Raw genomic sequence first — 27,060 nt, forward strand, 5'->3', positions numbered from 1 at the left:
AGCTTGGTAAAGGAACAACTACAGGCTGGTCATATTGAACCCTCTCACAGTCCCTGGAATACACCTGTGTTTGTAATAAAAAAGAAATCAGGAAAATGGCGATTGTTACATGATTTACGACAAATCAATGCCGTTATGGCTAGTATGGGCACACTGCAACCAGGACTACCGTCACCTACTATGATCCCAGCAGGGTGGAATATCTTAATTGTGGATCTGAAAGATTGGGGGTTTTTTACCATTCCATTAGCAGAACAAGATAAAACCAAATTTGCTTTTTCGGTTCCTGTCATCAACCACGCAGAGCCCATGAAATGCTATCAGTGGAAAGTGTTACCTCAAGGCATGAAAAATTCTCCCACAATTTGTCAATGGTTTGTAGCTCAGGCATTCTCAGGGCTGCGAGAACAATACCCTGATTCTTATTGTTATCACTATATGGATGATATTCTTCTTGCAGTATCTGAACCAACTCAGTTGGATGACATGGAATGATCATCATTATGTCATCTTAAACAATATGGGTTGGTTGTGGCTCCAGAAAAGGTTCAACGTACAAGTCCTTGGTTATACCTAGGTGCAAAATATTGGATCAGACTGTAGCTCCACAGCCAGTAACGCTGAATAGGGAAGTAAAAAATCTCAATGACATCCAAAAGCTATTGGGAGCAATTAATTGGGTCAGGCCCTATTCAGGATTGACATCTTCTCAATTGAGCCCCCTAATGGAATTATTGAAAGGGGATTCTGATATTTGTGCACCGCGACGGTTAACCAAGGAAGCACATCAGGTACTCGATGAGGTAGAAAAAGCAATACAGAACAACTATGTTTATTGCCTGGAACTAACAGAAGTTGTGCAAGTTTTTGTTTTAACAGATCACACGATTCCGTATGCATTACTTTGTCAATGGAATGAAACCTGGGCGGATCCTTTACATGTGCTGGATGGACATTTTTACCCTATCCATTCAAAAAGACAGCACCTGGTATTTTTGAATTGGTGGCTCACTTGATAATTAAAACACGGACCCGTTGCCTTGAACTTGTGGGACGGGATCCAGCAACCATTGTTATTCCAATTCAAGCTGAATATTTTGAGTGGTGCCTAGCAAATAACATGGTACTACAATCCGCATTGGCAGATTTTCAAGGACAAATAAAATATCACCTCCCCAGCCACCCAGTGTTGAAACTGGTGCGCGAAATTTCGACTGGGAACAAATGGCTACATTCCACGAAGCCAGTGGAGGGGTTAACTGTGTTTACAGATGGATCAGGAAAAACAGGAAAGGCAGCTGTAACGTGCTTTGTGAATGGTGAGTGGCACAATATTGTCACAGAACAGCAAGGGTCGCCGCAGATTGTAGAACTTAGAGCGGCAACCGAGGCCTTCCACAGATTTACAGAACCTTTTAATTTGGTTACAGATTCTGCTTATGTTGCAGGATTGGTTCAGCAGTTAGAAAAAGCAATCACCAAACAGGTGGACAATGAAAAATTGTTTAATTTGTTACGGTTCTTGTGGGAATTGATCCAAAAACGTGAGAATCCCTATTATGTGTTGCACATTCGTAGTCACAGTACCCTACCAGGATTTTTAGCAGAAGGCAATGCACGGGCTGACAGGCTTGTGTCTATAGCCGTGGTGCCAAATACTCTGCAACAAGCCCAATCATCACATCAATTTTTTCATCAAGGTGCCAGAGCATTACAGACAGTTTCATCTTACAGCTACAGAGGCAAGAGCCATTGTAGCATCATGTCCTGATTGTCAGGGACAGCAAGTGCCATATTCTTATGGGGTGAACCCCAGGGGGTTACAGGCGTTGCAAATCTGGCAAACAGACGTTACACACATTGCAGAATTTGGAAGGTTGAAGTATGTACATGTTTCCATTGATACTTTTTCACATGCAATGTTTGCTTCCACACATGCAGGGGAAAAAGCCAGAGATGCCATTCAACACTGGCAAAAGGCGTTTTCTGTTTTGGGTGTCCCTGAAACAGTAAAAACCGACAACGGCCCTGCATATGTTTCTAGACCGGTTCGGGAATTTCTACATAGATGGGGGATTCAACATATTACTGGCATCCCACATTCCCCTACGGGACAGGCAATTGTTGAACGTGCCCATGGTACCCTAAAACGCCTGCTTCAAAACCAAAAAGGGGGAATGGAAGGGGAGCCCCCAGAGGCCCGGTTGGCAAAGGCCATTTATGTATTAAACTTTTTAACCATGCCCAAGCAAGGGTTGGTCGCTCCCCTTGAGAGACATTTTGCCTCTTTTTCTTCAACTCAGGAGGTACGGGGAATTGCCTTGGTGCGTGTTAAGGATTTACAGACGGGGCAATGGTCTCAGCCTTATAACCTAATCACCTGGGGCAGGGGGTACACTTCTGTCTCCACAGAACATGGGCCGCACTGGTACCCTGCCCGTTGTATTTAGCCTGTTATGGATGTTTCACGCAAGTGAAGAATGGATATTCCGACAACCAAAGCAGAACGTATGGGTGACTTTGGCGAATGTAACGCATCAAGAAACTTTATGTCTTTCTGTCGCTAACCCTGAAAATCCTTTTTCTACCTGTTTGGTCGGGTTGCCTCTAGACACTTGGCCAAATCCATTCCCTAATTTTAATGTTTGCAAAAACTCACGATCCTGTGTTGATAGTTGGGACCCTGTATATGCACACTTGCCTCAGATAATGCAAGAGCCTCAAGAGTTAGAATTGTTAGGATCAGTTAAAATGGATGCTTGTGTGATGTTTAACTATACCTACAACACTACTTGAAAGGGTCAGAATGTAAATGCTACTTTGCCTATGTATAGAAATGCCACAGCCTGGTGTGATTACACTTCCCCCAATATATCATGTTCCTTTTCTGTTCCAGTTGCTTTGCCTGTAGGGATGTTTTTAATTTGTGGGGATAGAGCATGGGGGGGGGATTCCATTGAAACTTAATGGTGGGCCATGTAGCCTTGGGCGGCTTACATTACTAACACCCAACCTTACTATGATTCACAGTAAAAAACGAACTAAAAGATACATCCATCAATTTAAGGAGGACTGTAAGGACACAGTCACCTTTTGGGGACCTAGAGAAATTATAGCTGCCTCAGCATTGGCACCTGGGGTCGCTGCTGCAGCAGCTTTGAAAAAGCTGACGAACTTGGGATGTTGGTTAAGTAAGCAAACCAATGCTACATCAATTGCGTTTGAGTGGTTTGTTGACTGATGTTGATAGTGTTAGGCATGCTACATTACAAAATAGAGCCGGAATAGATTTTTTGTTATTAGCCCAAGGACATGGTTGTGAAGACTTTGAGGGAATGTGTTGTATGAATTTGTCAGATCACTCGGAATCAATACATAAAAGTATCCAGCTTCTGAAAGGAGGAGTGAAGAAGTTACAGGCAAATGATGGATGGGCTTGGTTGAATAACTTGTTTAAAGGATGGGGACTATCAGGGTGGTTGTTATCTTTGATAAAAACTGGGTTGTTGGTTTTGTTCATCATTGTAGTTGTGTTGTTAATGTTGCCATGTCTTGTGTCTCTGTTGCAAAGGGCCCTGCAGCGGACGGCACAGGCAATTTTTGTAGCACAAATACAAAAAGGGGGAATTATGGGAGACCTCAGCTGGTCCGAGGGATCAGAATATAAGTTTGATATTGACCTTGAGCAGATACCCGTATACTCTTAAGAGGCTTGAAAGTCCCGAGAAGAGCTGAGTAAACAAGAGTAAGGAACTACCAGACCGGAACTGCCTGACTGCAAGGAAAGGAAGGTTATCGAGGCTGCAACAGAGAAGAGGTCATCCAATCATGAACTGTTAGTCTCTAATTAAACCAATCATATATGGACACATACTCTTAATAAAGTTATAAAAAGGCTTGTTAGAACAATAAAGTGGCCATTTTGCACAATTCGGTGTTTGTCGTGTCCGTCTCAACAGCGAGAATAGAACAAGGAGTAATGTCTTTAAACTGAAAGAGGGTAGATTTAGATTAAATGTAAGGAAGAAATTGTTTACTGTGAAGGTGGTGAGACACTGGAGCAGGTTACCCAGAGAGGTTGTGGTTGCCCCCTCCCTGGAAGTGTTCAAGGCCAGGTTAGATGGGGCTTTGAGCAACCTAGTCTAGTGGAAGGTGTCCCTGCCCATGGCAGGGGGGTTGGAACTAGATGATCTTTAAGGTCCCTTCCAACCCAAACCATTCTACGATTCTATGAAATAATTTAAAGCAATTAAACGATCTGAGAAAACTCCAATCTGTTCTTGGACAATTCAAGAGCAGAAAAGATCTGAATTTGGCAAGGAAATTAATCATTGTAAATTATTGGCCCAGCTGTACTAATAACATTAATAACACTCCCAAATTAATTAACCAGAAAACTCTTGTTATTAACAAATAATCAAACCTTCAGTCTCCTTCCAAAACATTAGGCATTTGCCTCACAGTGGCTGCTTTGTTGGTTTTATTAATCTGATGTGAAAATAAGAGACTGGGGCCTTCTCTGGACATTGTGTTAGCGCAGGCATTTAGCTTTTCCACCCTGAGAAATATCCCTTTGCTAACTCAGAGCTGAAGATATTTGGAAAAAAATGGAGAAACCTCCTCTATGACCAGGAGTGCTTAAACTCTGACCCAGCAAGCATTTACACTGTGTCTTAGCATTTATACTAGCTAAAAGTGGAGAAGATGCTTACATGCTTTCCTGTGCAAAGCCATAGATTATTAAAGTTGGTCACTAGGATTGTTCTGGTGACAATGATATATCTGCTGGAAAATGAAGTAGGAGCTGCACTGGGGAAAAGAAAAAGGGAAGGGAAGGGAAGGGAAGGGAAGGGAAGGGAAGGGAAGGGAAGGGAAGGGAAGGGAAGGGGAGGGGAGGGGAGGGAAGGGAAGGGAAGGGAAGGGAAGGGAAGGGAAGGGAAGGGAAGGGAAGGGAAGGGAAGGGAAGGGAAGGGAAGGGAAGGGAAGGGAAGGGAAGGGAAGGGAAGGGAAGGGGAGGGGAGGGGAGGGAAGGGAAGGGAAGGGAAGGGAAGGGAAGGGAAGGGAAGGGAAGGGAAGGGAAGGGAAGGGAAGGGAAGGGAAGGGAAGGGAAGGGAAGGGAAGGGAAGGGAAGGGAAGGGAAGGGAAGGGAAGGGAAGGGAAGGGAAGGGGAGGGGAGGGAAGGGGAGGGAAGGGAAGGGAAGGGAAGGGAAGGGAAGGGAAGGGAAGGGAAGGGAAGGGAAGGGAAGGGAAGGGAAGGGAAGGGAAGGGAAGGGAAGGGGAGGGAAGGGAAGGGAAGGGAAGGGAAGGGAAGGGAAGGGAAGGGAAGGGAAGGGAAGGGAAGGGAAGGGAAGGGAAGGGAAGGGAAGGGAAGGGAAGGGAAGGGAAGGGAAGGGAAGGGAAGGGAAGGGAAGGGAAGGGAAGGGAAGGGAAGGGAAGGGAAGGGAAGGGAAGGGAAGGGAGGGAAGGGAAGGGAAGGGGAGGGGAGGGGAGGGAAGGGAAGGGAAGGGAAGGGAAGGGAAGGGAAGGGAAGGGAAGGGAAGGGAAGGGAAGGGAAGGGAAGGGAAGGGAAGGGAAGGGAAGGGAAGGGAAGGGAAGGGAAGGGAAGGGAAGGGAAGGGAAGGGAAGGGAAGGGAAGGGAAGGGAAGGGGAGGGAAGGGAAGGGGAGGGAAGGGGAGGGGAGGGGAGGGGAGGGGAGGGGAGGGAAGGGAAGGGAAGGGAAGGGAAGGGAAGGGAAGGGAAGGGAAGGGAAGGGAAGGGAAGGGAAGGGAAGGGAAGGGAAGGGAAGGGAAGGGAAGGGAAGGGAAGGGAAGGGAAGGGAAGGGAAGGCAATAAGGGAAGGGTTGAGTTCACAGCTACTCAGATTCTCTCTCCTGTGTCTTTCTGACCCCCTTTTCTAGTGGTTGCTGAAACCCAATGATCTTTTCAGTTTGACTTTTTGGCAGTCTTTGACAGCACAAAGTGGATATAATTGGCAGAGGGCCTGAAAAAATGTGGGGCCAAACAGTTTCAGTGATGTAAGACCGGAGACGAATTTGTCTGCTCACATTTAGGTGCCAAAAGTATCTCTCTGGCTTCTTCTGCTACAAGAATGTGCCTGAGTCCTTATTCAGCATTAGCAAGACTCCCTCCTTGCTAGGTATATTTTAAATAACAAACACAGACAATTCATGACATATTGAGAGTCTCTGAATAATCCTTTATTTCATTAATGCCCACAAAAATTGCCCCACCTGCTTCATGGATGCATTTTGGCATCTTTGGTCAGTGAGATAAAGATGTGCTAGTTCTGATATTTGTCTTGGAGAGAGGATCAAGACATGCAAGTCTTGAAATCCCACAGAGATAGCTGTCGCTGCAGGGACCCTACATTGACACTTTACCCTGAAGCACTATGCTCCCTCACCATGCAGGGCAAGAGGAAATAAATCCCACCATCAGTGATAGAGTGAATAGAGGGTAGTGAGTCCTTATGAACCTTGGGAAAATCCTGACAAAAAACAGCTACAAGCAAAGTAAGGCAAAAAGATCCAATTAAAAGAACAGCATTGCAAAGAGCATTTCTGCAAGTTCCCAATTACAGTGTTTCTGTCTTTAAAAAACACTGTGTTTGCAACAAGCAGTAGAGATCTGGTTGTACTCTGTAAACCAAGCTTTTAATTTAGTTTTAAAAACTGAAATATCTCCTTTTCTTGTGGCCCACCAAAAAGAATGGCCATTAAAATGCTCTAAAGAAAGGCATGCTAAAGTGAAATTTGTCTCCAGAAGGTAGGAGAGTTTCCTAATCATGTTTCAGATGATTATTTTTTTTCTCATCCAGATGGATGTCTTCTTTCAAAGACTGATGGCCAGAGAAATGAAAGGTACCTTTCACCATTAAGTAACTATTGAAGTTTTACCTTGCTAGATTATTTGTTAATTGTAACTAACATAAAAAATACCCTGTCAGAAAATGGTTTTAAAAAGTGTAATATTTTGTTTTATTTAGCAACTACTTGGGAAAATTTAGCACCAAGCCAGAAAGATTGCAGAGAAAGTAGAACTTCATAAATTGCTTGAGCCCTAATCGATACATATTGTCATCTAGCCAAGTCCTCCTAGCAGATTTTTCTTTTCCCTGCCTCAAAAGCGTATTTTATGATGTTGTTACTATCTTGTGCTGCAAGGCCTGGCCTAATGAATCTGTCACTGGCACTATTGATTGACATGCCAGTGTAAGTGAGACGTGATTCCGATTGACTTCCTAATTACTGCTGCTGTGATGTCTCACCAACTGGTAAGGCCAGAGGTTAATAGTTTTGATGTTCAGCCATTGCTGGGTCTGGAAGCTGGAGTTAAACCAGCTCGTTGGAAGTCAATATCTGAATCAAGTTCTCAAGGCTACTTTCAAAACTGATGAATTAATCCCTCCTTGTTCCCCCTCTTGTCTGACAAGAGTTTGATGAGTGGGGACCTCTAAAGCTGGCAGTTTAAGGTAGAGCAGGAAGGTTGGTGAGATTTAAATGCAGGCGGCAGCAGGAGCGGTGTGTCGGCAGGGGCTGTATTTCTGCCAACAGTGAGCTGGGATCCCACTCTTTCTTCTTGGTGGAGGGAGCAGGGCTCAGATTTCCAAAAGCACATGGGTGACCCAAACATACTCATCACATGTACATTGTTTGGGCTGTTCATACAAGCTGGGCAACAATAGTCAGACCCTACTGCCCATCCATTCTCCCCTGCAGTGGGAGGATAATGATCCGTTGCCCTCTGCACTTGGACAGCCCCCAACTGTGAAATGGTCCTGGCCCAGAATTAGGCACGAGAACCCCAGCCTTCATTTAAAAAATGCATTTCTAGCCTTCATTTCTGAGTAAATGACCCTGAAATAGGGCGGTGTAACTGTGACACTTGCCCGAGTGCTCAGACAGCCTGGGAAGATAGCTTGGGAAAGCATGAGCTGCTCTGGATGTCTGTCCAGAGCCCAGGGCCTCTGGGATGCTTTTTGAGATGCTTCAGGATTTAGGGATTTTGCTGTAGCCGAAACAACAAAATGAAATGGCTGCATCAACCCAAAGGACCACAAGGCCGAGTACTCTGCCTCTGACGATCACTATCGGCTAAAGCCTAGAGACAAGTATAAGAACATGGCAAGTATAAATACATTTGTATCAAGTATATTCTCTGAAATTCCAGCATAAGGACTTCCCAAGGTAAAAAGAAAGATCTGTATCAATGGCCTTCATGAATTTCTCTTCCATGAATTTGTTTCATTGCACCCTGAAACCACATCAGCTCTCAGCATCCACTACATCTGATGGTGATAAGCTGTGGAGCCCACCACATGCAGTAGAAAGGATGTACCTCCTTTGGCTTTATACACTTCTGTCGGTCTCGGACTAGCCGGGACTGGGGTGACACACTGAATAATAACAAACTCACACCAGTTTGTTGAAGGGGGAGCACTGACAAGAGCAAATGCCGCCACACTGTGTGCAAGCTCCCAATTTATTCCCACTTGTTTACATAGGTTTGTTTTTACTTCTACATCCTACTGACCTTCAGGTTTTATCTGTTTACTGCTCATATGCTGTGGCAGGTGCATCCGCCCAGTGAAAACAGAGCTTCCTGGCTGTTGAAACGTGGCAGCTTTTGGCTGTCTTTGTTTTCAGGGTCTCGCGGTAGCTGAGACCTTTGACCAATGGGAGCCGCTATTGACTACAGGTCAGATTCGGCCTGGGTATAAATGGAGTCCCCTGGGGGAGCCATTTTGAGCTCGTCCCCTGGAGCTGCACGCTGCGGTCAGAGGACTCTCCCCTTGGGTCAGGACGCTGCCCAAGGAAACTCCTCGAGGTACTTTGGGTCAGGACGCTGCCCTGAGCAGGTCCTCGAGGTTGAGAGCCCTCACTTTCTAGGTGAGTGATAGAGCGTTTTGGGTTGTCGTTAAACCCTAGGTAGTGAAGTTTTGTTTACGTTTGGGGTTGTCGTTAAACCCCTGGGGTGTGAGGCTTTGTTTTACGTTTCGGGTTCCCGTTAAACCCCAGAAAGTGAAGTTTTCGTTTGGGGTTGTCGTTAAACCCCCGGGGAGTGGGGCTTTGTAAAGTATTTCGGGTTATTGTTAAACCCCAGAAAGTTATTCTGTTCTCCTCTTGTGGACATCCGGATCTGTAATCTACGGAGAGCTGACTGGTGGTTTTATGGAAAAAATAAATCTATTTATTTTTTTAAATTGGTGGTGGGTTGCTTATTTGGAAGCCTCCGTAACATACGCTCACCATGCATTCTGCAGGTGGTGTTCCGGCCTGCTGTTTCTGATGCTCGCAACACGGCATTCCGAATGTTGCCTCAGTTATCCACAATCATTCTTTCAACCTTAAGGTCAGTTTACAGAATCACAGAATCATTCAGGTTGGAAAAGACCCTTGGGATCATCGAGTCCAACCATCGGCCCTACTCTACAAAGTTCTCCCCTACACCATATCCCCCAACATCACATCCAAGATGACCCAACTATTTGACGAGGGAATGGCTGTGGATATTGTCTACCTGATTTTCAAAAAGCATTCAACACAGTTCCCCATAGAATTCTCATGGAAAAACTGGCTGCCCATGGCCTGGATGAGCGAACGGTCTGCTGGATCAAGCACTGGCTGGATGGACGGTCCCAGAGAGTGGTGGTCAATGGAGCTAAATCCAGCTGGCGGCCGGTCACAAGTGGTGTTCCTCAGGGCTCGGTGTTGGGACCATTTCTGTTCAACATCTTTATTGATGATCTTGATAAGGACATAGAGTGTATCATCAGTAAGTTTGCAGATGACACCAAGTTAAGCGGGAGTGTCGATCTGCATGAGGATAGGGAGGCTCTACAGAGAGACTTGGATAGATTGGATTGGTGGGCCAACGTTAACGGGATGAGCTTCAACAAGGCCAAGTGCCAGGTCCTGCCCTTGGGCCACAACCACCCCATGCATTGCTACAGGCTTGGGGAGGTGTGGCTGGAGAGCTGTCTGGAAGAGAAGGATCTGGGGGTTCTAATTGACAAGCAGCTGAACATGAGCCAGCAGTATGCCCAGGTGGCCAAGAAAGCCAAGGGCCTCCTGGCTTGTATTAGAAATAGTGTGACCAGCAGAAGTAGGGAGGTGATAGTCCCCCTGTACTCTGCACTGGTGAGGCCACACCTGAGTACTGTGTCCAGTTTGGGGCACCTCAATACGAGAGAGATATCGAGGTGCTGGAGTGAGCGCAGAGGAGGGCAACGAAGCTGGTGAAGGGCCTGGAGAATAAATCCTGTGAGGAGCGATTGAAGGAGCTGGGACTGTTTAGTTTGAGGAGGAGAAGGCTAAGGGGAGACCTCATCACTCTCTACAGCTACCTGAAAGGACATTGTAGAGAGGTTGGTGCTGGTCTCTTCTCAAAGGTAATTAGTGACAGAACAAGAGGGAATGGCTTTAAACTGCAACAGAGGAGGTTTAGACTGGACATTAGGAAAAGATTTTTCCCAGAAAGAGTGGTCAGACAGTGGAATAGGCTTCCCAGGGAGGTGGTGGAGTCACCATCCCTGGATATGTTTAAGTTTACATTTTTCTAACTACCAGTTCTTAATTCCCACACACTTCTGTCTCCACACTCACCTTTTTCTGTGGTTTCTGGACCTTGTGTGAATCCATTCTTCTCTTGGACAATCCTTCCCATCTTTTTCGTACATTTCCCTTTAGGGGACAGGGAGGCCAGAAAGGCACAATGCAGGTGTGGCATTAATTCATACAGTGACATAGCATTCCTGGTTTGTTCTTCACTCCTTCTTAGTAATTATCAGCAGTCAGTTTGCTTTTCTGCTCATAACCAAGCACTGAGCTGACAATTTATCAGAATTATCTGTTGTAACTCCAAATTTTCTTTCCCTTCAGAGTCTATGTGTGTGCATTACTTTGCATTTAGCAATGTTGAACTTCACCTTGAATTTTATTTTCCAGTCACTCAGGGTTGCAGAGCCTTCTGCAAATCTCAGCAGTCAGCTTTTGTTTTTACTACCCTGAATAATTCAATAATATTACTGAGCTTTGACATCTCACTATCCACACTCCTTTCTGGGTTATTTATGAATATGCTAAACAGCATGGATCTTACTATAGACACATATGGGATTCCAGTGGTGACTTGTGAAAGGTATTCCTATGCTCTATTTCCTAGGGTTTTTTCCCCACCGAATTAATAATTGATTAAAGGTCCTACCCTTCTAGCTGCTCTACAAGATTTCAGGGTGGGATGTCATTGAAAACTTATCTATCTATTATCAGATTACCTTTTTCCGTATGCTTAACGAGACCTTCAAAGAGCTCTAACAGTTTTATAAGCTTGGCTTCCCTTTATGAAGGATGGGTTGAGTCTTCTTCATTGTATTATATTTCCCATGTATGCCCTGATGATTGTCTTCATCATTACATCTAACAGTTTGCTTAGTACAGACCTCAGACTTACAGGCACTGTCAGTCTGCAGACGTCCTTGAGAACAGTGTGTGTGTGTGTGTGTGCAGGAGTCACAATGACCTTGTGCAAGGGCACAGCATAGATAATAGTGACCAATTTCATGCCCAAGTTCCTCTACAGCTCAAAGGAGATCATCCCATCCCAATAACGGCTGTATTCACTTTACCAAGCTGCTCTACATCTCTCCTACTGAAACTTCAATTTCTGACTTCTCTTCTGCTGAACCCTGCAAAATAGTCATTACAAGGGTAGGATACTTTCCAGGCTTCTTTGTACTGAATATACATGTAAAAAAAATCACTTAGTTTCTCCACTGGGGCCCTGTCTTCTCTAAATATCCCTATTGCATCATGAATGTCTGAAGTCCCTGGTGAGGTCTACTGGTAGCTACCAAGCTGCAAATCCCTGAAGGCTGAGAAAGGGTTTTGGGAAGGTGTCACTAAATGCTTTGCTATGCTTTCCTAAACATCTGGTATCAGCTGCTGTTAGAGACAGGGTACTAGGTTAGAGGAAACTTTAGTCTGACAGCGCAATTGTTCTTGTGCTGTAATTGCCCTACACATTCTGCAGGCTCCTACCTCTGATTTATTACCAATGTTTGCACCTTCAGCAATTTTTTCCTCAAAAAATTTTTTTATGTCCTGTTATGTTTTTAGATTTAAGGTGCCAGAATTTTTGTTTCTTGTTTTCTTTCAGTGGATATACATTCAGCTTTTTGAAGGACACCTAACTCCTCATAGTCTCCTTTGAGCTTGTCACATCCCGCTCAAACAAAGGAGACAAGTGACTTAGATTGGTAAATCCCCAATGGAGTGGACAAGGGTGAGACAAGTCTCAAAGTCCAGACATTTATTAATTTCCCACAGTGTACTAATTGGATACACGATAATTGACTAAGTATATAACAAATTATGGTAAGCGATATAGTATGCCTTGTGTTACCTAATGATAATAATGAAAAAGGGAAAAAAAGAAAAGAATAGAGATGGAGAGAGAGAAGTAGAAATAGAGATCACCGGCCCAGGTTCCTGTGTCAGTCCCGCCAACGAGGGTTCAAGGATGCATCTGTCTTCTTCGCTTGTCTTCACATTGTCTTCCTCCTCACTCCTCGCACCCCTCAATTTTATACACTTTCCTTGGGTCCCTCCTCTAGGTCGACCTACCTATCTACATATCACATGTATGGGGAGGGGTAAGGTGCTTCGTGGGATGATGTAACTAGCATGATCTTGTTAATCTTCATTAGCATATTGAGGGGTGTCAACTTTAATATGCATTTCCTGGATAATGAAGCAAAGGTCATTCACTGGACAGATGGCACTTCAAACTTTACAAGATGCACCAGAGCAGAACCGTCCTGTCTCCACAGGGCTCCCTCCTCCAGCCGCATCCTGTACTATCCAGGCAGCCTTATCAGCTCCAAACTCCACGCTATCCACCCTGTGACTATAGTTTTGTTACTTGCGAGTGTTTGAGACATTCCTCTGCTCGGAGGGCCTCCCAGAGAAAATGAGAACCTTCTGGAACAACCTACTGTGCATGCATAAGAAAGAACTATATAAAGGCAATACCCCACGTGTGTCTTGGTCGACCCACCACCTACGGACCAAGCTGGCTACTCTGCGACAATGTGGGATCCAAGGGTGGTGATTCCCCTTTTCTTATCACCCCCTCCTCTCTTTTCTCTTGCCTCTTTTTGCTCTCTCTCTCTCTTTCCTACATATATTCATGTATATAAGTTTTGTATTAATTGAATTGCGATCGGTTGATCGTTGATGGGTTATTAGGAAAAGAGTCTCATGCCAAAGTGCCTTTATAGTTGATTGTTGCCAAATTGTCTCCATTCATTCACTAAAGTGGTCAGTTAATAAAGTCACCAGCACAATTGTTCCTCTGAGTCATTGTGGTGACTCAGCCCGCCCTGTGGCTCTGCCGAGCAGAGACCGGATCTTCCACCTGCACACAGGCTCTCAGGGAATTCAAAAGATTCACCGATTCACCCCCCTCGTAACCCACTGCGTGGGATGAGAGACCCCCATCCCTTACCTCTTTCTCAGGGTGTTTTTTCTCACAGGCCTATTCCTCTCAGGCTCTGTTTCGGGAAGCTACAAGTCGTCTCTCACAGAGCTATTTCTGACTCATGCCAGATTTACATGGGGGTCTTTCTAAACTCTGTTGTGATCTGGGGTAGAGATTTACTGCTAGTCTCTGAAATAACACATTTAAGTAACTCTCCTGCCTCTTACCAGCCTTTTACCCCTTCTTCTTGGCTCCTCTTGGCTTCATTCTTCCAGGGCTGTCCCATTTTTATGTAGGTTCCCCTTTCTGAAATGGAACAACACTGGTGCTCATGCTGAGGCTTCATGGTTGGTTTGTCAGTGTGCCCCATCCCACACATGATCCAGTTGCCTATTTTAAAGTGCATTGTTTAAATGGAACTTTATTTGATTGGATTTACCCTCCTCACTCTTGAGTTTTGCCAGCTTCCGGCCTACCCTCTATTTCAACATAAGAAATGTTCATAGCATCTGTCCTGGTTCAGCTAGGATAGGGTTAAGTTTCCCCAGCAGTGGGGAGGGAGCTCTAGCCGGGTTATTCGATATCATGCTGATGTCAGGTCTGGGTGCCCAACCACGGGAAGACCAGAGACGGCTTTTGTCCGGTTGGTCCCCTCACTGCTGTATCCGTGCGGTATATCTCTTGTTCTGTTCATTGTTATTACTTTTATTGTTATTGTTATTGTTGTTGTTCGGTTTGTTGTTGTTACACTGTTGTATTAAAACTTTCCTTATCTCAACCCCGGGATTTGCATTTCACTCCCTGCCCCGTCCGGTCCAAGGGTGGGGGAGAGGCAGCGGCAGCGTGGTCTCGAGTCCTGGCAGGGCCTAAACCACCACAGCATCTTCACTCCAAGAGCATGCATCATCCTGAAGTCTGTGATTTTTCTCCCCTGTCAGCTTTCCTTGAGTTTTAATTTTAAAAACTGTTCTAGAAACATTTGGATTGTAAGGCTCAGACTCCTACTCTGGCAAAGCATCTTCTGCTTCTCGTCAAGTGTTTCTCAGTTCCTGATGAAAATTCTTCTTCATGAATAATTTTCTCAACCCTTAATTGCAGCTGTCTCTCTGAAGAGGCTGAGAGTGATGTTTTCAAGAAGACTGCAGTCCTTTCCTCCCAAAACAGCACTGCACCAGCATCTCTCATGTGTCCTATACTGTTGGCACCCTCTGGGCTAGGACACCAGACCCACCCCAAAAACAGTCCATCAGGGTCTTTCCTGTGGTGTCCTTGAGGTGGGAGCACAGTCCCCATGCCATCCTTGATATCCAAGAAATTAATCTTGAGCCATTACAAGCCAGTTGGCTGCTGTCAGCAGGATCTCCACCTCTGAGGCGCCCATGGATGAAGCAGGGCAGGTGAAGGTCCATCCAAGCTTGGCTTTCTCTGAATGGACACCATATAGAGAAAGAAATGTCAGCACTTCCCTAAGTTGCTGGGATGGGCTGGTCTTGCAGTAGTAAATGCTGAAGTGTAATTTAAGGGCCGAGTGCTATTTTTTTTTTAATGGATCTGGTCTATATGGCAAGTTTTTAGTGGAAATTAGTCATGCAATTTTCATTACCTTGGAACAGACCTCTTCCATTTCACTGTAGCTGAAGTTACTGAAAAAGACTAGGCAGGATTTGTGATTGATTACACTCCATGTTATATTAGACAATATAGATCAACCTGCCAATATAAATTTCTCAGATGTCAAAAATACCAGGTAAGAACAAAAGATCATATGAGAGGGGAAAAAAAATCATTAGACAATCAGGGACAGCAATAATTCACCCATATCTATGCACTGTGTACAAAAAATGCCAGGGGAATTAGCCATACTTATCACTTTGTCAGATGTCTGTTGCCAGCAGATAGTGCTGGGTTTCTCATCCATCACTGCAACATTTCTGAAAATGATGACAAACAAGAGGCTTTGAATGGAACTCTGCATCTTAAATGGTTAATTAAGGATAATCTGAATATATGAGCTCTGGTACCAAATTAACTTCAAAATATGTGTTTCAAGTACTCTGTATAACACTTCTCAAGGAATAGAGACTTTCTCAGTAGTCTTAATTGCAATTTGAAAGACCTCTTGGATGCATTAGGGAAAGATAACCAAAGACAGATCATCTCTTGCAGACTCACTTGTCACTGCCTCCTGCCCTCTGCCAGCAGAGCTGCTCCTGCGATGACCCCCATGTCCCTGTCCACCACGGGGGGGGGGTGTCTCTGCCAGCACCACAGGCTCAGCAAGAGGCTGTAGCTAAGAGCTGCCAGCAGGAACTGGGGACCAGCCTCATGTCTTGGGCACACCAGAGGGACTGGGGACCCAGTCCTGCCTGCCTACCTGGGGCAAGGACCTCAACTCACATGCCCTGGCCCCAATGACCAAGTGTTAGAGGAGCCCGATGCTGGCAGGATTTGGCCTTTCTGAATGGGAAAGTGGCCACCACTGAGTTTTTAAACCTGGCACAGGAGGGCAGCCATGGCATTGTGATTGTAGCATGCAAACCTGATGGGGGTGCAAGGACCCCAGCTCCTTCCTTCCAGGCAAGGATTTGCAACTGCCCTGGTCCTGGGGGACACCCATCAGCTCATGGCCTTGGTGACACTCGAGGCTCTCTGCAACATGACTGTTTTCCAAAAAAAAAGAAAGAAAAGAAAAAAGCACTCTTTGTGAAACAAGAAACTTAATTACTTCCAAAACAATTAATTAATTAAGCCTCATGTCACCCCTGCAAGGTAGGAAGTGACTATTCCACCCATTTTACACAGAGGGAAAACCATACTGTTAAGTGACTTGTCAGAGGCAAAGGCATCGAAGGTGAAATCAGCATCCCAGGGCTGGCATCCCCAGGTCTTGCTGCAAACCATCCCAATTTGCTTGGGAACCACTTGTTCCCATCACCCCAAGACCTCAATGTGCCAAGGAACCCTAATTCCCTGCTCTGATCCCCCAAGGAAAACCCCAGAGTCATTCTGCCAAAGCCCAGACTATGCCATGGTCAAGCTGGGCTCCAGTGAGCCTGGTGCTGCTACATTTAGCACCCAAGGGTGCTGCTAAGCCCCTGAGGGATCCAGCTGCTGTGCCGCAGAGTGGGGCAACCCCAGGCAGAGATGGACTCTCAATGGGGAAAGAGTTTTTGGACTGCAATTTTGCACGCAGGTATCATGCTGTCCTCAGAGCCTAAATGAGTTGTTGGGTCCAGGCTGAAATGACCACTTCAGGCACAAGGTAGTGAGGACTCAGCCCAGCATGGCTGCACTGCCCCAGATTGCAGCATTGCAACTGATGGCTCACGGTAAATCCTGCTCTGACACATTGCACAAGTAGCTTTATACTTTGATTTAAGCCTCTGAGGTGGATCTGGGTTTGTGGGGATAGGCATTACCTTTTATTAGACCAACTCATATAGTTGGGAAAAACCAGACAAGCTTGCAGGTGTGCAAACCTTCATTCCCTCTGATATAGAAACACCAAACTCAAGCCAAGCACAGTGTCCTGGTTTCGGCTGGGATAGAGTTAATTTTCTTGAGCTGGGAGAGAGCACAGCTGGAGGGCCGGGCCTGGATTGGACATTGGTGTATTCCATATCATGTGACATTACACTCAGTATATAAAGGAGGCAAGTGCTCTCTCATTTCTGCTTCCGGTCAGCGTGGTGGCATCTTTGTGCTGTTGGGATAGCTGCTGGGGGACGGGCTGCGCACTGGTCGCTAGGTGGTGAACAACTGCATTGTGTATTACCCATTTGGACTTCCTATTGATACTGTTGTTTTGTTACCATCACTAAACTGCTTTTTTATTCAACCTATGAGTTCTTCCTTTCTATCTCTCCCCTATTTTACTGGGGGGGGGGGGGGGGGTAAGTGAGCAACTGGCTGCATGGTGATTGGCTACCGGCTGAGTTCAAACCATGACACACAGGATAAAAGGGCGATAAAAGGGTTGCTGGTCACATTGCAGGGCTGACAGCAGTTATGATGCTCAAACCAGCTTGGTTTCAGCCCATCCCAGCAAGCCCAGCTGGATCATCCCTACACATTTTGAGGGAGACCATGGGCAGGGATCATTCCCCTTAGACGGTAAGGGGGAACCCATGCAGCATGGGGAGGGAAGGGAGTTTAATTGCATGGAACTAGCTGTGCTGTGCCATGTACCCCAAGACCACAGGATGGTCCTCAGCCTGCTGTATTCAGCAGAGCAGATGAAGCTGGAGGAGGGCAATGTGTGAGAGTTATGCCTCTCTCCTCCATTGTTTTCCAGATTGGCAAACTCCAGCCCACGCTTGCATGCAGCTATTTCCTAAGGAAACAAGTCTAACATTGAAAATTGAGAATTTTCCATTATTCCAAGGCTCCAGGAAATGAAGAGTTAACAACAGAAAGCAAATGCCAGGAATAAATCTTGGTGCTCATGCTTTGCACACGCAAGTGGAGCCTGAGCAAGGAAAAATCATACTCTCAGACCAAAAGTTTGCTCAAGTTGTGATTGAAGACCATGTTTGTGCCGCTTAGTTGTTGCCACACACCAAAGGAGCCCTTGGAAATCCTGCAGACATGCTTCAGGCCACTGTCAAGCACAAGCTCTGTGATTTAGCCCTGTGGGCGAGCAGACAAACTACAGAGAAGGATGGGATGGTCCTGCAGGGTAGCTGAGGGATGGCCACAATGTCATCTTAACCCTGAATCTTTGGGAGAGAAACCTGAGCCAGCATCTCTGCTGGGGTAAACCGAGAAGCATGTCTGGTCTCTGCGAGCACCGGGGTACAGAAGTAGAGAGAGAGGGGCCAGACTGGGGGACGGGGCTGGATCTGTCCCTTTAGGGACCCTTCCAAAGAGCAGAATCACTGCTAGGTTGACCAGCTAAGCTTTCTCACCTCCACTGCTTTATCTTGATACCAAATTCTCTCCTAGATCAAGAGGCCAGGAAAACAGGCCATAAAGGCTATATCTATACTGTTAAAATCAGCTCACCTGGACTGTTCTCTGGCACAAATACCCTCATCTGTACTGTTACCCAGGGTGGCCAGCCCCAAATAGGCAGTCAGGGATGGTGCCTGGCCCAGGCTGTCCCCCAGAGCATCCCTGGGAGGTGGCTGAGAGAGGGCCAGCTGTCCCTGGTCAAGAACACCTTCAGACTGGGCTAATAATTTGGCTTACAGTCACATTCCAGCATCCAGCAGTGACCCCTGGCACTCTCTAATTTCCTATCCACAAGGTCCCAAAAGTCATAAAACCCAGGTTTCATCTGCCTGAAATGAGGTAGAGAGACCAGGATCCTTCACCCTTCAAACCCAAACTTCGGTCACTCCTGGGAACCCATTATATGCTTTAATTGTCATGAGAGCTTTCCAGAGGCAGCACTGACACTGATTTGGATTTAAACCTTTCTCTCTTTTCATCTCAGGGTACTGCAGAAGTGGTGTCCGTGAGACCAACATTTATAGTATTCCTCCAGGGGGTGAAATGTGTTAAAGGATTTCACCAGACTGTGGGTACCTCTAGGCTTGCTTTATTAACAACTCAGAGTTGGGCCATCACCTCAGTGAGTGGCAACAGCTAACAAAAAGCACCTTCTATATATATGATTCTTCATAATATGCAATAAAATACAAAGAATCTTTGGTGATTTTCCAGGAACTTATAGTTCTCAGTTCATCATCAATTTCAAAAGTCCATTGTATTCCACAGTTTGGGCTAGTTCTTATCGTTCTGTTCTAATTCCTCTTCAGACACCACTGTTCACTGATGCAGTCTTCGGTCATCGTGGTTACTTATCTTCTGAACAATCTTCATCATAATTCACTTTTAGACTTCTGAGAAAAGACTCAAAATGTTCTATTTAACATATACTTAATCTATGTCTAGCTTTTCATTACCTAGCTTTTCTAAGTTGCTTAAACTGTCAGTATTGCTCCTAGAGCACCTGTTCATACTGCATTGAACTGTCAGTATTGTTCCTAGAGCACCTGCGCTCTATTAATTAAACCTATAAAACAATATCTATGTATTAATTATTCCTGCTAATAATATCCTAAGAGAAAAGAGTTTTCTAAAGCTTGTTTCTTTTACAGAATGTACCTGCTGTAAAATATGCTCAGTTAATTCTGGTGCATCATTTGCAGGAGAGACGCATGGGGATCAGCATGGGACGTACAGATTTAGATCATTTCACTCGAGTCAGGTGGTGCCTTGCTCCCAATTCCTCGCAACTTAATTCTTACCTGGGATAATTACATGTCTCTTCAGTCTAACCCAGCTTAACCCTTCTCATCCCACACACCCGCTAAGAGCACACCTGTGGTGATGAAGATGCTGATTTGGGGGGCATTTGTGCCCACTGCTGGCCTCTGCTACAGATTTCCTCAATGACCTTGGGCAATTCAATTAATTAATTCAGCTTGCTTGCTCCCTGATGCTCTCTGATGGGTGAAAGCTGCCCGGTGTCTAAATTACACAATCCTGAGGAACGATCTATGCATTTAAGACAAATGTGCCACTTTATATCTGGTTTCTGATGAGACTGGCCCCATTGCCACTGCTGAAGCCCCAGTCCCTCCAGAACTGGGTCTTCTGAAATGTGCTTGTGAGAGACGAGAAACCAGGCCTGCGAGAAACTAAGAAAAACAGCCTGAGAAAGCAAAAGTTGAGGCTGATCGAAGAAATGCCTCAAACACTCGCAAGACAAAACTATGAGTCACAGGGTGGATAGTGTGGAGGTCGAAGCTGATAAGGCTGCCCGAATAACACAAGATGCAGCTGGAGGAGGGAGCCCTGTGGAGACAGGACGGCTCTGCTCTGGTGATTTTCCTGGCCAAATTTCAAGGGCCATCTGTCCGGTGAATGACCTTTGCTTCATTATCCACGAAATGCATATTAAAGTTAACACCCCTCAATATGCTAACGAGGGCTAACATGATCATGCTAATTACATCATCCCATGAAACACCTTACCCCTCCCTGTACATGGGATACGTAGGTATGTGGGTTGGCCTAGGGGACGGACCCAAGGAAAGGGGGGGGAAGAAAGGGGGGGGCCCAGGAGAGAGCAGTGAAGCGAAGAAGACGGATGCAAGTGAAAAAGACGACTGCCTCCTGGAACCCTTGTTGGCAGGATCAGCGCAGAAACCCAGACCGGTGATCTGTATTTCCCCATTCCCTCTATCTCCCTCTTTTCCCTTTCCTATTAAGAAATGCAAGGCATATTGTATTGCTTGCCACAACTTGCTATATACTTAGCCAACTATCGTGTGTTCAATTAGTACATTGTGAGTAGTTAATAAATGTTTGCACTTGGAGACTTGTTGTCCGCTCCATTGGGGATTTGCGAATCTGAGTCACTTGTCCCCCTCGTCTGAGCGGGACGTGACAGTGCTGCAACATGATGTTGATGCATCTCCAGCTTATCCTGTGCAAGAATTAGAAATAAATAAAACAGGGACAGGGTTTGACCACATCCTGGAGCTCCTCTTCAAGGAGGGACCAAGGGAGTACTTGCCAAGCCATTCCCATTCCTGTTGTGCCATGGTGCCATGTGCTGGAGCAGATGACATGGGTTGTCCTCTGGGTGGGCATGAGCTGAAGCCAAGCTGGGATTTTCATGTGCAGAAATAGGGGTTTTACATCCTGGGACCCATCTTTCATCAAATCATCCCCTCTTAATCCCACCAACTTTGGCAGGTTATTGCTGTTCTGCCCAGAAACTAAGGAGAGGATCTTCAGGTTTCCTGGTCTCTTACGCAACTGCAATACTCCAGGGTCTTTTTCTGTAGCCGAGACAAAAGAAATAACATTTGGATTCCAAGAACCTATAAATTATTCTTGAAATGCCATAATTGCTCAGCTACAGCTGCAAGAGCAACTAAGTACAGATCTTTCATAAAATATTATCATTCAAAACAATTTGCTGAGAGTCTGCCTTGTTTTCTGCATGGGGTGCTAAGCAGCAAATAGTAAATACTGATCACTGCTTAGAGAGCCAAATAGCAAGATAAACCTGGAACCCAATTTTTGCCATCCATACTTTTTTTTCTGAGCTGTCTGAGCAACAGCAGGGGCCAGGTTCTGCTCCATGTTTGCAGAGTTGCACTTGTTTCCATTTCAAAGGTATGGGAATGGCAGCTATTTCATATATAGGTTTACAAAGTAGCCTAGGCACTTAAACAGATGATCATCTAGAGAGATTTACAGCAGTGACTTTTACAGGGGAAAAGGGGAAGGGAAGTGCCCAACTCCCATCAGGGTGAAAAATAAATACAAATAAATCCAAAGTGATGGTGCAATTGGTCACTCTGGTAACAAGTTCAGAAAATGACCACATCTGGACTATTCTGGATAAAAAACTATTGAAGTCAATGAATTTTGCTCTGGATTTACGATGGTATTAACTGAGATCAGAATCCGACCCTATAAATTTACTATTACTTCTAATCCCGGTACCCCTGATCTTGCTGTTTGCTAACTGCTGAGCAGCTTGCTTTATTGACACTGAAATAACATACCCGTGCCCTACTACTGTTAAACTCAGCTGGTTTTAAAAACCTATCATACTGTTTGTCATGACTGACCTTAACAAACTGGCCTGCTGTCCTTGGATCTATGGGCAAGAAAGTTGTCAAATGCCCCCTTTTTTGCAGCCTTCCAACAACAAAAAAAAAAAAAAAAAGGAGAAAAAATCAATTTTAATCAACATGGAGTGTAATATTAGCAAATGTCAGATGCTGAGGCCGTGTGCTTTGAAAATTATCCTTGACAGATTCTTGTCAACTTAATTAAGTGCTGAAAAAAAAAAAAAAAAAAAGAAGAAAAAAAAAGGCAAAATATCTCAATTGTTGGCTCCCTGTCTTTGTGTTTCAGAGGTTCTATTGACAGCTCTGAAAAAAGATTGCCTTTGGGGGTTTTATTGATAGATCCTCACCTGATATTGGAATGATTCCTGGGTAAATAAATCACATTTAGATTTGTTAGCAATTGAGGAGAATTGATTGAATAGTTAGGATGGTCCCAGGGGGAGGTACCTACTCCTCATCCGTTCTGCAGAGGTTGTCATCAGATAAAGGACCTCTTTGGGCAAGATGGATAAAGGTCTAATTGTTTACATGATCAGGTATTGCTTCCTTTCAGCCCTCCCTCTCCAGCTTTTCCCAACTTTTGTGTGGCAAATGTCAAGATGACAAAGGGGAAGGCCGTAAATAAAACCAAATGTGGGTGAAGGCGATCAACCCTCTTCATGACCTGGAAGAGCACTAATTGTTTTCAAATCATTAGTGGAATTTAGGTGTTAACAGTGATGGGCTTTTATTTTAAAAATCCTGCAGCATTTATTTGTCATACATTTATTTAAATAGCTATGAACTTCATTTAGCATCAGATTAAGCATGGTTAACACAGTGGCTATGCTGAGTAGCTCTTTTTGGCTGATGGGAACCATGTGCAGGGCTGGGTGCCCGCATGTTACGTTCTTCTTCCTTGCTGGTGGGCTCCCCTAGAGCCCTGTGTCCCATCAGCCTGGTCAAGCTGCTGGTCCTTGCATGGTCCCAGAGGGGAGCAGCATTGCCTGAAGACCAGAACGATGCAGAGAGATGCTGGAGCAATGTGGGGAGACACTGGAGCAACAGCAGGGGGATGCCAGAGCAATGCAGGGGATGTTGGAGCAATGCAGGGGGATGCTGGAGCAATGCAAGGGGGTGCTGAAACAGTGTGGGGGGAGTCCAGAGTAATATTGGGTGACACTGGAGCAATGTGGGGGGGACAGATGCTGGAGAGCCCCATCCTGACCAAGCCTGAGTTTGCAGCAGTCAGATGGATGATCTGCCCAAGGCTTTCTCATGCTGCACATCTCTTTCCATGCCTATCAGAAGGAGTCGAAAGGATGACTTTTACCAGAGAGGGCTTTCACATTGACTAGAAAATGCTCTGAGTAAGAGATAGTGGCATTTTCATTATCACTACCCATCCATTTTGAAAGATTTTATTTCCTTGAGATGGGGGAGATACACTGCAGTCAGCTTAGTGCTTCAAGGGCCAACAGTTTGTTTCTGTTCACACCAACTAGAGACCCTCCATGGACCCTCTCTCTGTCCTGTCGATAGCTGCTCAAGCAGGACTCTGTTTCCAATACCCTCTGCACAGTGCAGGGTGCTTGGCATGATCAACAAGGTGTGCTGTGCCATGACTTTCCTCCAGGGACCTGTTTGGGACAAAAGGGAAATATTTGAGAATCAATTTTTGAAATCTAAACTAATTTCTGCAGGTTTCTACAAAGGGCTAAAATGGCTTAGTCAGCATTTCTCACCCTCTTCTCTCTCTTTCAACACTGGAGAGAGGGTAGAAAATGACAATTTAAAAAAAATAAATCAAGGAAAAATAAACTAAAATATTTTATTTTCCTGTCTTCCAGCTTCATCAAAAATGAAAGATATTGAGGGAAAGGAAGGGACAATTTCTTAGCTCAAAGTAAAAGTCATTTTGGAACCACCAAATATTTAATCTGAGAAGTGATGACCAGCTCTGAATTCACCATCTGCAGGTTTGATCCTGTTAATGTTTCAGCCCCACTCATTGACAGAAAATGCCCATTGCTAAACCCAGTCACTGGGTACTCTCACAGAGGCTTCAGGAACCCAGTTCCTCTCTGGGTCAAACCCATCACGTCCATCTACAGCTCTGCAACCCCATCCTCCCTCTGGGAGTGGGCTATTGAAGTGCAAATGGGTCTGAAATAACCATGAATAAATTTAAGCTGAAAATTAGAAGAAGCTTTCTAATTATCAGAGATGTGAATATCTGAAATACCCTCCTTTTAGGAGCAGAGATGGGAAAGAGTCTACTAATCAGAGCAATGATGGTGTTGGTGGTTGTAATCATTTTGGCAGGAGACGGTGCCATAACTCACAGAGCAAATTCTTCCTATTTGCCAGTAATGGAAATGGTATGTCTTCTTCTACACATCCATGTGCCTTCAGATAGACTCTGTAGCAATAATGAAGTCCCTAATCAACACCCTGGACTCTCTCAAAGTTATTTTTCAGGGTAAAAACTTCTGTTAATGTAGGATATGGGGCTTCTGGGTTTTAGCCTTTATTAACTTCCATGGTATCAGACTTGGGTGGAGAGAGAAAGTGCCAGGGTAAGGAGATAGCTTGTCTCTGTTTTCATTTTTTCTCTCTTTTGTTCACATTTGCTCTTCCATCAATGAATATTCTGCTCCTGCATAAACTGTTTCAAATTATGATGGAAGGTGCTTTGGTGAAATTCATGGAAATTTGACCTTCCAAATGCCAGCGTAATTTCAGTACTCCCGCTCTTATAGGCACAAGTCTGCACAAGTCAATTGCTTTTATAGCCAAAGCAGATACCTCAACTAAAGAAAAAAAACCAATTGCTCTTGATAGGTGTAAGAGACATTGGTTTGCTCCTTTGACCATGGCTTTAGGTCAAGCCTTCTTCATATTGTATGAAGACCTAAAAGAGTTTAAATAGCCCACAGACCCTGTACCTAGGCACCATAGTGCTATGAGAAAAGAAACACACACATGTACATCTGTACACCTTTACAGACATTCAAATGTACGTGTGCACACATCACACATGCACACACACATGGACAAGGACCTGTCCATCTGTGGGAGAGTCTGGCTGAGGTCAAGGAAGCAGGTTTGAACCCAAGATCTGGTACTGCCTGGATTTCCTGGTGTTATAAATTGAGACCACAATGGACTATAATTCACTCTTTATTAATTATAGCAAGTAGAATATGAGCAAAGACAGCGCTGGACGGCAGGGGAGTCTGCGCTCCGCCAACTGCCGTGCTGAGTAGTTCAAATAGTCCCCTTTTTATACATCTTTACTTCCGTGCTCATGAGGTAGTGGAGGTACTCCGCGCATGCTTCAGTTGTTGTTAGGGGGGTCGTTTCCTGCCTCCTGGTATTTGTTGAGGCTGAAGTAAGAAGTCTTCCCTCTTTGTCTCATAGTTGATCTTTCACTCATATATCCTTATATGGGCTGTCTTGTCCTGTTTCTTGTCGCTTCCTGGAAATCTGGTGGTTATCTTGCATGAGCAGTATCTGGTTAAGTTTGTGTGAGTGATTACAGTTATCTTATCTCACACAGGCGGCGTCCAGTGGTTGTTTGCATGAGTGGTTTCTGTCGTCTAATTTTACATTGAGCTTAACATAAATCTTAATAAACAATACCTTAGTCCACAGTTTCTCACACTGGCACCAAAACTGATGTTGGAAATGTTCATAGCCACACCTGAATCCACATCAAAAATCAAAATTTTTCAAGTGGCACATTTCATTGTACCATAGCAAAGCAAATATTTCTTTTAAGCAGGTTGCTTTTCTCCCTTTGAGGCCTCCCCCCCTCTAAAAGCTGTTGAATTGCCTTTTTTTCTTTCCTTTTCTCATTCCTATAGCAAGAGTGGAATTGATTTTTGATATTATTCATTTTGTTTGTCACAGATCATTTTCCACTTCCCTCTGTGCATTCCTGAAATATCACCCACAAATGATTATTCCTATCGTTGTAGTCGCCGCTTAGCCTGGGGCAGGGAATTCTCCTGCAGCAAAAAGTGGCCACATAATTGAAGGCAGAAATACCAGTACCTGTAGCCTGAAAATGCTAATAAACTACCAGAGGTCCCAGGAAAGTTAAACATTGAGAGGGATGTCAGAGCCGCGGTGTGATTAGTGGAACTGAACTACAAAGACCACCCTCCTAAGGCGCTGGCACAGGGAGGATCAGTCTCCCTCTGTCATCTGAACATGCCATCTGCCTCCTGGGATGGGGTTTCTGCTGCGGCTTTGCTTACAGGGAGGCAATCAGAGCAGGAGGAGTGTGCTCATAGCAACACAGAACTTGATTTTCTGGCGATGGATTTGGGGGCTTAAGACTGCTATGTTGATGCTATAAAGGATCTTGAGCTTTACGTTACATGGAAGGACTTACCTTAGACTTGGTGTCAGGATGTCAGTGACAGGGTTACACATGTGTCTCATTTTCATACCTGCTGTTTAATAAATGCACATTTTTTTTGTTTATTCAGATTTTACATCACACTAAAGATTCCCAGTGTACTTCAGAGACATGCAGATATGCATATGTACTGTATATCTGGACAGAAAGATGATGTATGAAAACATATTCTCATGTGTTTATGCTAATTTATTCCTAAAAGGTAGTTAATTTTCTAGCTCCACAGGTCAAATTCTTCCTACACAAACAATTCCTTATATACATATGTGAGTGCATGCATGTATTTATGTATATGTAGAGATTCATGCATATAATGGCTAGTATGCCATAGGGATAGTTTGGGGGGATTATATACATATGCTGTACTACACTGTGTTATGTTCATTATATTACGGGTTGTTTGACCCCTGTGCAGTGTGGTAGCTTTGCTTGAGTGAAGACTGAAAGCCACTTACACTTTAATAGACAAATATTCTCATTCCTCCCAAATCCTTTCCTATCCATTCATCACCTATGTGCTATTTTAGCCCTGACTTGTTTCTAGCTTTGTATACAGTGTGTGTACTTGTGCAT

This window comes from Strix aluco, chromosome W (genome assembly GCF_031877795.1).
Source record: "Strix aluco isolate bStrAlu1 chromosome W, bStrAlu1.hap1, whole genome shotgun sequence".
Taxonomy (NCBI): Eukaryota; Metazoa; Chordata; class Aves; order Strigiformes; family Strigidae; genus Strix; species Strix aluco.